The sequence below is a fragment of the Dromaius novaehollandiae genome, unplaced genomic scaffold, assembly GCF_036370855.1.
Source record: "Dromaius novaehollandiae isolate bDroNov1 unplaced genomic scaffold, bDroNov1.hap1 HAP1_SCAFFOLD_31, whole genome shotgun sequence".
Taxonomy (NCBI): Eukaryota; Metazoa; Chordata; class Aves; order Casuariiformes; family Dromaiidae; genus Dromaius; species Dromaius novaehollandiae.
The window spans coordinates 3,972,196-3,984,061 of record NW_026991289.1 but is presented as its reverse complement, the minus strand read 5'-3'; the positions used below and the strand labels follow the sequence as shown (position 1 = coordinate 3,984,061).

Sequence of the window (11,866 nt, the reverse complement as noted above, 5' to 3'; positions counted from 1 at the left end):
AATTGGGAAACTTTCAGGAGAGTATTGAAATTAGGCAGATTTCAATGAACACCTGAAAAAGACAGATGTCTGCTTCTGAAGCTTTCTTTATTCTCCGGTTTTCAGAATAAACGATACTCACATTCTCCAATTCACACTGACCCACTGGGTCTCCTGACGAAGTCCGGACGTGTAGGACAAGCAGTATTTTTGATAGGAGACATGTATGGACAACCTTCATCCCCAGCTCCCCAGCCCTGCCAGTTCCCTCATCAGCCACTGGGGACTTAGATCACTCTTGTTAAAATCTAACCTTTTTCCACTCAAGGCTGTAGCTGAAGGTTACAGCTCATGTGCAGCAATTCCCACCTGCTTTCCTTAGAGAACTAGCCGCAAACAGGCTCAGAAGGATTTGTCTTAATTGTGATCAAAAGAAAATAAACATTATCCAGTTTCATAAGAAATAAAATACAGTCCTCAACTTTATGTCAACTCCACATTGCCTGTAGTGAGGTCTAGAGTCTACAAGGAAATGTTCTTGACAAATAGATAGGAAAGGCTGGATAGAAACACAGTGAAGGAGTTTGTTTAAGAGACAATGAGCCTGCTGAAAGACGAGGCAAGCTTCAGACTTCCAGAAGCTCAGAGCAGCAACTGGAGAGTTGAGAGCTATCTGAATGATAAAGAGCAAGGGGAGGAGGAAAATTGGGAAACTATGGAAAGTGCATATGTCCAGATCATCTGATGAAAAGATGCCTTTAGAAATGATCAGTTTAATCAGGATGTTATGGAAGTTAGGCCTGTTGGCCACCATAACAGGGCTCAACCCTAGGTTCCCGCAGAGAAGTTCAGAGTTTCCCCAAGTGCATCTATTATCAATTGGTGATCTTTTTCATTCATTTTTTTCCCATTGAGGTAATATCTCGGATGAAAGCCATTGGTTAGTTCCTAATGCTAATAAAGAAGACCTCAATGGATGTTTTAATCTGTATAAGTCACTTCTTGTTGTGCTCAGTTTATTTACGAGTACTTCAGCAGCTATACTGTTTAGGACTCCCAATCCTGTTCCTATGATACCGGTCACATCTCTCCTTGTTCGCTTTGGAGAGGTGAGGGTTCGCCTATGTAACCACGCTGTCCATCCCACATAGGACGTACCTAAGAATGGTGAACAGGTCGGTTTGATTGTAGAGATATTAATTTGCATTAATAGCTCTACTCGTTTGAGAGACCATGATGGATTAAATAACACTTGTTGTTGGCCTGTATTTCTAATCACATACGGTCCAATTTCAAAGATTTGTGGGGATAAGGTTTTCTTACTCTTCATGGTAACAGAGTTATTTATATTGGTGGAAATAATTGTAGTCAGGGTAGGTATTGCTGTGCTGGGCTCAATAACGCCTATTTTAAATTTAAATGATAGTCCCACATTGTGGTGAGCCCACAGACAAACTATTAAAACAGGCTGTTCTAAGGTAAAATTGTACCAACAATCCAGGTTTTCAGTGGCACAAATTTTCCTTTCTTTTTCATTTGATTTGATTTTAGTGAGAGAGATTTGAGTCGCCTTCTCATGGGTGGACCCGTTGATCATTCGACACCCTATCTTTATTTCCTTTCCTGTCCCTCCCAGGAGTTGGGGAAGTTGGTTAGTATTATCCCAGCTCCATTCATTTTCTGAGTATACTTCAGTTCCGTGCATGACCAGGGTTGAGAGGTTTAAGTTTTTAGTAGAATTTAATCCCATACTTCCGGTATACTTAACACGGGCCTGGGACCATGGCCACTCTAAGGTTCTTTGACCACAGGTTAGGGAAAGTAGCACTGCCAGGGTTTGAAACAGCAACATGAGCATGGCACTTCTTCCTGCCATCCTGCACGGTGCAGTAAAGGCAGAGAGATTTGTGTTAGTGAGGCCAGTCCAAACAGATTACCCTGGGGAAGTCGTGTATCCCATTGAGCTTTACGTGGTTGTTTTCACTGTTCTGCTGCAACCTCTGCTGTGTTTGCTTCTTGACTGTCACTCGTTTCACGTGAGAGTGGTGAATCTAATTCTCTTTTCCTAGAATTTTAACAGCGTAGTAAGAACTTAACAATACAGTATAGGGTCCTTCCCATTTTGGTTCTAATTTTGTTTTTCACGAGAATACCTTTATCAACACTTTCTCTCCAGGCTGTATATCATGTGCCTGAATGTCTGATGGCACCGGCTGAAACCACTGAGCCTGATTTTGCAAGGCCTTAAACCGTTCCTGTAAGGCTAGTACATATCGTGTCACTTGTTCATCTCCATCTAATAGGCTGCTCTTAGCAGGGATATAAGTCCCTGGTATCGCTAAATGTCTCCCAAAAAGAATTTCTGCTGGTGGTAGTCCTATGGGTTGCCGTGGAGAATTTCAAACATCCCATAGAGCTAAGTTTAATGCCTCTGGCCATTTCAGGCTAGCATGTGTGCATATTCTTGCTATTTTCTCTTTTAATGTTCTATTCATTCTTTCTACTTGTCCTGAAGATCGTGGGTGATAAGGAGTATGTAGGTTTCTTTTTATTCCTAACGATTTACATAACTGATTGATTATGCTTGCTGTAAAATGGGCAGCCCTGTCTGAATCAATGGCTTCTGGGACCCCATACCTGGGTATGATTTCTTTCAGTAAGGCTTTTACCACTCCCCCTGTGTCGGCCTTTCTTGTTGGGAAAGCTTCTACCCAGCCTGATAACTGATCTACTCTCACTAACAAGTGTTTGTATCCATCGACAGATGGCATATGCGCATAATCTATTTGCAGCTTCTGGAAAGGGACGTAAGCCCATGGTCGTCCCCCTAACTCTGAGCTTGATTTGCTACTTGAAAAATTCTGGCAGGTCGGGCAGCTATTTGTTATTCTTTTAGCAGCTGCATAAATTCCTGGAGCAGCCCATACTTTCTGTACCTGCTTAGCTATTGCCTCGGCTCCCCCATGAGCTTTATTGTGAAACCACCTAGCTATAGTAATTAAATATTTTTTGGGTAGAATTGTTTTTTCCCCAATTATCCATATTCCATCATTATTTTGTTTTGCTTCCTACTGTTCCCATTGTTTTTTCTCTTCCACTGAGCACTCTTTTTCATACATAGTTTTGGGGTCTATTAAGTTTGGCCACTCACTCTGGTCCATCCTTGGAACTGCCCCCATACATTCTCTCAGAGGTTGTCAAGCTGCAGCCTTCACAGCTGCGTCGGCTAAAGCATTTCCTCTGCTAATTTCTGTAGTGTCTTTAGTATGGGCTGGGCAGTGTAATACCGCAATTACTTTGGGCAGTTGAACTGCTTCCAGCAAATTATGTATTTCTTCTCCATTAGCTAATTTCTTTCCTGATGACGAAAAGAATCCTCGTTCTTTCTATAACATCCCTGTTGCGTGACACACTCCAAATGCATATTTAGAATTGGTATAGATATTTACCCGCAAGCTCTTACCTATTTTTGCTGCTTGGGTCAATGCTATTAATTCTGCTCCTTGAACACTTACTGATGGAGACAAAGGATTGGCCTCGAGCACCTCAAAGACGTTAGTGACAGCATAGCCGGAGTGGTGCCTTCCGTCCAAATGATAGGATGATTCATCTGTAAACAGAACTAAGTCTGGGTTCTCCAAAGGTTCATCTTTAAGGTCCTCCCGGGGCTTGCTCGAGCTGACGACCACCTGCTCACAGGAATGATGTGGCTCTCCGTCCTCCGGCAGAGGCAATAGTGTTGCTGGATTCAAAATCTCGCATCTCTTTAAAGTCACATTATCTGCATGCAGTATTATCAGTTCATAGTGGTGAGCTCTCTGTGGGGATAGTGCTTGAGTCGCGTATTGTTTCATTAACAGTTCTACTTCATGTGGCACATACACAGTCAATGAATGACCCAAAGCTGCAGGTTATGTTTTTTTCAAGAAGAGCTGCAGTAGCTGCTATTGCTCTGATGCGTCCTGGAGTGCCTTTAGCTACCTCATCTAGTTGCGTGGAGTAATAGGCCACTGGTCTACGGTGAGGGCCTAGTTTTTGGGTGAGTACCCCACTTGCTACTCCCTGTCGTTCATGGACAAATAATTCAAATAGTTTGCTATAATCTGGTAACCCTAGAGCAGGGGCTGAAGCCAATGCTTTTTTCACAGATGTAAAAGCTTTCTCCCTCTCTGGGTCCCAGGCCAAAGGATCTATCTCCTCCTTTTTTGTTGCCTGTACCAGAGGCTTAGTAAGTTCTGCTAACCCAGGAATCCACGGTCGGCATAATCCCACAGCTCATAAAAATCCCCTAAGTTGTTTTTTTGTTACAGGACGAGGCATATTAAGAATTGTCTTTACTCATTCTGAATCAACTAACCTGTGTCCTTCTTTCAAGATAAAACCCAAATATTTTACCTCTCTTTGACACAGCTGAAGTTTAGACAGAGATGCCCGATGCCCTTTTTCTGCAAGAGCGTTACATAGAGAAACAGTATCTTTCAAACATGTCTCATAATCTTTACTTGCTAATAACAAATCATCTACATATTGTATTAATACAGAATGTCCTGGAAGTTCGATATCTGAGCGGTCATTTTTAAGTATACGCGAAAAAATAGTCGGAGACCCAGTAAATCCCTGTGGCAGCCTTGTCCAAGTTAATTGTTGTCCCTTCCAAGTGAAAGCAAAGAGATCTTGTCTACCTTCAGCTATCGGTATACTAAAAAAGGCTGCTGTTAGGTCAATCACAGTAAAATAAGTTGCACAATGAGGTATTTGTAGTAAAATGGTTGAGGGGTCGGGGACTACTGGATGTGGAGCAACTACATGTTGGTTTATAGCCCTTAAGTCTTGTACAAACTGATACTCCGAATCGACATCAGAATCTTGCCTATTCTTTTTAACTGGCAGAATTGGGGTGTTGTACGGGGATTCACAGACTCTAAGGATACCCAGTTTCAGATAATGATCAATTTGTTTTTGGATACTCTTTGCTTTCTTTGGGATAGGATATTGTTTAACTGCAGGAGGCAATCCCCCCTTTGTTTTTATCGAGACTGGACTAGCTGATTTCAGTAGTCCCGCATCCATTCCTGAAGAGCTCCATAATTTTTTAGAAACTGATTCTAAACCTGTTGGAATTTGCAGATTAGTTGACTCTGGTTCTGGTGTCTTAGCCAGAACACATGAACCCGTAATTATTAGCTTTATCCCTTCTGGCTGGAAGCAGATCTGAGTATCCAAGGCTTGCAGGAGATTTCTCCCTAAAAGGCACATGGGCGCATCTGTGGAAATTATAAAATGTCCCCACACTGTTTTACCCTCAATAGTGAGTAATAAGGTCTTAGATAACATTCGTTCGCCTTTTCCCATCACTCCTTGCATCACTATTTTATCTGATGACTTGCATCCTTTAGGCTCAAAATTTAAAAGGGAAAGGGTGGCTCTGGTATCTACTAGAAAGGGAACTTCTAAACCTTCTATATTTGCCATTACGTGACCCTCAAAATCCAAATCTACATCCCATAAATTTACTCCAATTTCCACAGTATTTTCTGAGTCTCCTATCTCCTGTCATTGTGGACTGCCTGGGAATTGCCTGGTCTCCTTCTCAGTATTTGATTGCCTCATGCTGGCCCCTCTATTCCTAAATACATGGGGCCTCACTGGGCATTCCTGCTTCCAGTGCCCTTGTTCCCCGCAACAATGACAAACATCATTAACTCTTAATTGTACACCACGTTCACTTTGATTCCATCTATCTCCCCTGGTTCTTCCGCGCCCCCTCCCCTTGCCAGCCTGGCATATGCTCTTTAAAATACTTTGGTGTATCAGGGGCTGCTTGATCTATAAAAACAGTAATTGCAAGGAATGCAGACTGCTTGTGACTCCCTTATCTTCCCAGCTGGACCCAGCTCTGAGGCCCTTTTCTTACTGGACTAAGTAAAAGTTCATTATTTTCTCTAAGTGCGGCCTAAGGCTTCAGCAAATTTAGCTCCTCATGCCAAGCAAGATTTATAGAAGTTGTGCTAAGCAGCTACCTCTAGACAGTTTCAGTTCGCTATTCTTTAACAGCTGCTCCGTATGGGCACCAAGGATCCTGCCTGGAAAGTACCAAGTGTGATGACATGGCTCTAGGCCTGGCAGGGCAGGTGGGGTTTTTCCTGCATGCTGCCAGTGAGGGGCATGGGCTTGAGCAGCAGTGCTTGGATCCAGCAGGTCAGCCCCTGGGTGTGCAGCTGGTGCTGGCAGTGTTAAAGAATAGCAAACTGAAACTCTCTAGAGGTAGCCGCTTAGCACAACTTCTCTAAAACTTGCTTAGCATGAGGAGCTAAATTTGATGAAGCCTTAGGCCGCACTTAGAGAAAATAATGAACTTTTACTTAGTCCAGTAAGAAAAGGGCCTCAGAGCCGGTTCCAGCTGGGAAGATAAGGGAGTTACAAGCAGTCTGCATTCCTGCGTCTCACACTTGGAAAGGGAGGGTGTCTAGGCTTTGAAATAAGACCAGTGCAGGGCATTAGGACCTTGAGGGGCAAAGCCTTAGTTCACTGCTAGGGCAGTGTTCATTGTTATGATTTAGAATCACCTCCTCCTCCTCCTCAGGACCTTGAGAGACAACAGTAAGACCCAGCAAGAAACGAAGGTACAACCTCAGCAGAAACCACAACAGTAAAGATAAGGAAGAAAAAGAGCCTGCCTAGGAACAATGATGAGATCCAATGAGGAGCAGGAGACCCCAGACCAAAAAAATTACTATTGGCCTAACTACTCCGTGAAGGGTGGGAAACTTAAGTTGAAAAAACTGTAATTGCCCAGGATTTTTTTTTGTTGGGGTCTATCTTTGGAGGCACCCAGCTCGAGCTGTAATTACTGCACGCGTGTAACTAAAATTTAATTAATTAATTTGCTTTGATTTGGCTCTGAATTTTACTTGCGGGAACCTAGGGTCGGGCCCTGTTATGGTGGCCGACAAGCCTAATTTCCATAACAGTACAGTCAGAAAACAGCATTGTTGTCCTAACAGACACACCTAAAAACAACGTTCCTGTGCTACGAGACGCACTAAAAAAACAGCATTCTTGTTCAGAGGCCCACCACAGAAACAGCATTCTTGTTCGAAGAGAGCCACTGCAAAAACAGGGTTCTTGTTCAGAGAGCCACTGCAAAAACAGCGTTCTTGTTCAGAGAGCCACTGCAAAAACAGCGTTCTTGTTCGAAGAGAGCCACCAGGACAAGTGCTGAAAAAATCCAGCAAATTCTCTATTTCCCAGGCAACCGGCAGATGGAAACCCTGCCTCGCACACTGATAAAACTGGTCTTACCCCAGCTCAGAGCTGGGACCACGGCAGGAGCAGGCTCCGAGCACTCCTCTTCTCTGGGGGCTTCACGCCACCTTCACAGCTTTTTGCAGCACGTCAGAGCCAGGGAGCAGATCCAAGGCACAGTGAGACAAAAGCCTGAGCCCCCCGACCTGCCCCCGGGTGCCCACCTGCACCCCGCAGCGCCCGAGCACCCAAACGGGGCGGGTTTAGCCTCGAGCGGGGCGTCGGGTGCTGCTGCTCCCGGGCTGTGGGAGCCGAGGGGGCTTGGCGGCGTCCCGGAAGCTGCAGCGAGGAGACAGCAGGCACTCGGGCGGGCTGGGCCCCCGCTGCCCACGCTGCCGGGTCCGGCCGCGGCTCCTCGTTTACCAGGATGGAGCGCTTAAATGGCGGCATTGCTTCCTGCAAAGACAAGAGAAAAAAAATCAATAAAGGCAGAGGTGTGGGGGGCGGGGGTACCCCCGCACCCCCGTGCGCGCCCTGTCCTGCAGGCCCCGGCCCCACGTCGCCTTCCCCCATGGGAGCTGCGCTGCGGGGCTAAATCCCCCCTCCCAGAGCCAGGGGAGCAGGCAGAAGCCCCCGAGGACCCAGCCGCAGCACCCGGCCGGCCGGCAGCCCCATGGCGGGTGCCAGCCTGGTATCGCGCCAGGCCAGGGTCCCCCGCCCCGCTCCCAGCACCAGCTCTGACCCATTCTGGAGCTGCTGGATGCCCCGTCGTGGCCTGTGAGAGAGGAGCGGCAGTGAGCCCCGGCCCCGTGCCAGTGGCACTGCAGGTCCCGCACCAGCCGCGGGCAAAGCCGGGCCAGGGCAGAGCCCGCTGGGCCGGGACCCGGCCCTGGAGCCGCCTCACAGGCGCCAGGAGCAGAGGGCAGCGCCCGGGCGCCTCAGCCTCCAGCGGCGGGACGCCAACCCTTTCCCTGCCCTGCAGCCAGGGAAAAGCTGTGGGGCACGGAAGAGGGGAGATGGGGGCAGGCGGGGGACGGGACGCGCCAGCCCCGCGGCCGCCAGAAACCAGAGAGCAAATGCTGCCCCGCTGCCAGGCGCGGCCTGGGACGGAGCGGCCCCGGCACTCACCTTTGGCGATCACATACCCCTGCTCCTTCCTCCCTGCGGGAAGAAAGGCATCAGGCCACGTGGCACCTCACGGCCTGGCTCTGCTCCGGCCCCAGGGCTCCGGCTCGAGCCCCTTCTCCTCCCGGCCTCCCTCCCCCCGCCTCCCCAGCCCTGGCGCTTTACCCCATCTGCTCTTCCAGACCACAAAGCTGGTGATCGCCGTGATGACGACAACCACAGCGATGACCGCCCCGAGGACAACGGGCAGCAGGGAGCTCGGTGGCTCTGGAAGAGAGCGGGGCCGGGAGCGGGGGCCGGGAGCTGCCTCCAGCGGGCACACCACGAGCTCTGGCCGCCCGCTCTCACCCCAGGAGAAGAGGCCGGGCTCCGGCAGGCTGGCGTGCCCCACGCGGCACTGGTACTCGTGCTTCTCTGTGGGGAGGGCCTCAGTGCTGGCCCAGGCAGGGAGGTGCCATCGCTGTTGGGTGTGACGCTGCCCCGCTTAGTCTCCTGGGCTTGGACACGGCCCTTTTTCAGCCAGCTGATGCTGATGGGCCGCGGGTAGAAGCCGTGAGCCTGGCACAACAGGGTCACGAAGCCGTGGCTCTCCTTGGCCGACACTCTCACCGCGGGGCGCTCTGGGGAGACGGCGCGAGGGAGGGAGGTCAGGCAGCTCGCGCCCAGGCCTGGATGCACACGCCGCACCGTGCCGCCAGCAGCGCCCTCGGGCGCCTGGGCCCAGCGCCGAGCCCGGGGCCCGTCCCCGTGTCCGGGGGGTCCCGCCTCGCCCTCACCTCTCCTCTCCAGCGCGGCCCTCCCATACTCCACGTATGTCCGCAGCCCCTCGATGCAGCTGTTCTCCAGGTAGTGCTTCCAGCGCTCAGGCTCATTCTCAGCCTCCCACTTCCTCTTCGTGATTAGCGCAGCAGCATCCGCCGTGACGAATGTCAGCGTGTCCTTGTCAAAGGCGATGAAGTCCTTCCCGTCGTAGCCAAGCTGCATAAACCCCCGGGTCCCGCCATCCTCCAGGAGGTCACAGCCGTACGTGCGCTGCACTGTGTGATACCCTGAGACACAAGCAGGGAGACGGGGGCTCAGGGACAGCACAGAGGCTCGGACCCGGCACCCAGCGCAGGGCCGGGGGCACCCCAGCCCCGCAGCCCCCAGCGCTGATGGCGAGCGGCTGCCGCCGGGAGCCCCGGCCCGGCCCCTGGAGCCCCGGCCCGTGCTCACCCCCGCTCTGGTTGTAGCGCTTCTGCAGCGTGTCCAGGTACACACGGAAAGTCTCCTGACAGTCCTGATTGATCCGGGTCTCCTCGTCCCAGTGGTCCTGACCCTCCTGCTCCATCCAGGCCGCGCCCGGCACCACTCTCTGCATCTCACTGTCGTAGCGATCGATGAGCTGTCTGTCCACGTAGCCCACGGAGACGAAGGCGGGCAGCCCCGGGCTGGGCTCCGTCACGGCAGTGTTGAAGTAGCGCAGGGAGTGGGGGCCTGTGGGGACACGGGGTGCAGTGAGGGGCCGGGGGGGCACATTGGGGGGCATCCGGGGGATCAAGATGTCCCGGGGGGACAGGACGGGCAGGTCGGGGGGGCAGCATGTCCCAGGGTTCAGGTCGGGGGGGCAGCACATCCTGGGGGGGCAGGTTGGGGGGCTCTGGGGGGGCAGCACATCCCGGGGGGGTCCAGGGGGGCAGCACGTCCCGGGGGGCAGGTCAGGGGGGGCAGCACCTCCCGGGGGCGGTTGCAGGCCGGTCCGTGGGGCTGCTGACAGGGAGCCCAGCGGCGGGGGGGGCAGAGGGGGGACCAGGGTCCCCGCCCGCACTCACCACTCGCCGCCGCCCCACCGCCCCCCAGCAGCAGCGCCAACGCCAGCAGCAGCCCCGGCCCCATCGCCCGCCCCACTCCGGCCTCCTCGCTGCCAGCGCCATCGCCCTCACACAGCACCGAAGCCCACGGGGGCCACGCCCCCGCACCGCCATTGGCTCCGCTGCTGTGCACCGCCATTGGCTGCGCTCTGTCCCACCCGCCAATAGCGGCTCGCGTCGACCCAGGCGTCACCAGGCGCTGGGCAGATCCCGGTGCGGCAGGTTGGGAGAAGTGAAAGCGAGGGCGCGCGCGGAGGGCGCTGCGCAGGGCCGAGCTGCGGATCCCGCCCCAACTTGTCGCGCAGCCATTGGCCCCGCCGGCGGCCGCCCGCCAATGGCGCGGCGCTGCAGTGGTGACGCCACCGGGCGCCGGGCAGATCTCCGCGGAGCGCGTGGTGGGCGGGAGCGCAGAGGCGATGTGGGAGGACGAGGACGATGTGGGGATGGGGACGCCGTGGGGCTGGAGATGGAGTTGGCTCTGTCGCAGGGGCAGGGGGACGGGGACACCACAGGGATGGGGACATGGTGAGGACGAGGACGGCAGGCGAATGGGGATGCTGTGGGGATGGGGACACCGTGGGGACGGGGATGCTGTGGGGACGCTGATGGAGTTGGCTCTGTCACAGGGACGGGGGGACACGGTGGGGACAGGGGTCAGCTCCGGGGATGGAGTTTGGCTCGGCCAAGGGATGGGGACCCGGCGGTGGAGATGGGGACACGAGGATGCAGGGACGGGGGCAGGGATAGGGACAGGAGACCACGGGGACATGGCGATGGGGACACGGGGCCAGCAGTGGGAGCTCAGGGAGTGGCGCCCATCGAAGGCCGAGTGCTGGTAGGTGGCCCCGGCCCACCCCCTGCACCCATAGGTCTACTGGAAGATGTGGAAACCTGCCCAAGGTGGCACCCATAGGTGAGGAGCTGCCCGGGGACCCAGGCGTCCAGCCCCGTTGCACCCCTGGAGCCAGGCATCCAGTCCCATCAGCACCCACACCCATCCATGGAGCCAGGTGTCCAACCCCATCAGCACCGTCCGCCACCCATGGACCCAGGTGTCCAGCCCCATTGCACCCGTGTTGTCACCCATGGGCCCAGGTGGCCACCCATCAGCACCTGCGACCACCCATGGACCCAGGTGTCCGGCCCCATTGCACCCGTGTTGTCACCCATGGGCCCAGGTGGCCACCCCATCAGCACCCACCACCACCCATGGACCCAGGTGTCCAGCCCCATTGCACCCGTGTTGTCACCCATGGGCCCAGGTGGCCACCCCATCAGCACCCACCACCACCCATGGACCCAGGTGTCCACCCCCATTGCACCCCTGGACTCAGGCATGAGGTCACATCAACACCCACCACCACCCATGGACCCAGGCCCCCCACCCCATTGCACCCATGTCCCCAGGCCCCTGCCCCATTGCACCCACGTCCCCAGGCACCTGCCCCATTGCACCCATATCCCCAGCCCCCTGCCCTATTGCACCCATGTCCCCAGCCCCCCTGCCCCATTGCACCCATATCCCCAGCCCCCTGCCCCATTGCACCATATCCCCAGCCCCCTGCCCCACGCAGACGGGGCCACACTGCAGCAAGCCCAGCGCAGGCCCCCAAGCTGCCTGGCAGCTGCAGCACAGCACACAGGAGCAGAGGCCAAGGGTGCTGGCT

The 11,866-nt window shown here is 53.7% G+C and overlaps 1 pseudogene; it reads right to left on the bottom strand.

Annotated features, from left to right (window-relative positions):
• Window positions 1–7,660: 7,660 nt before the first annotated feature.
• On the bottom strand, window positions 7,661–10,234 carry LOC135325558 (class I histocompatibility antigen, F10 alpha chain-like; annotated as a pseudogene).
• Between the last annotated feature and the right edge of the window lie 1,632 nt (window positions 10,235–11,866).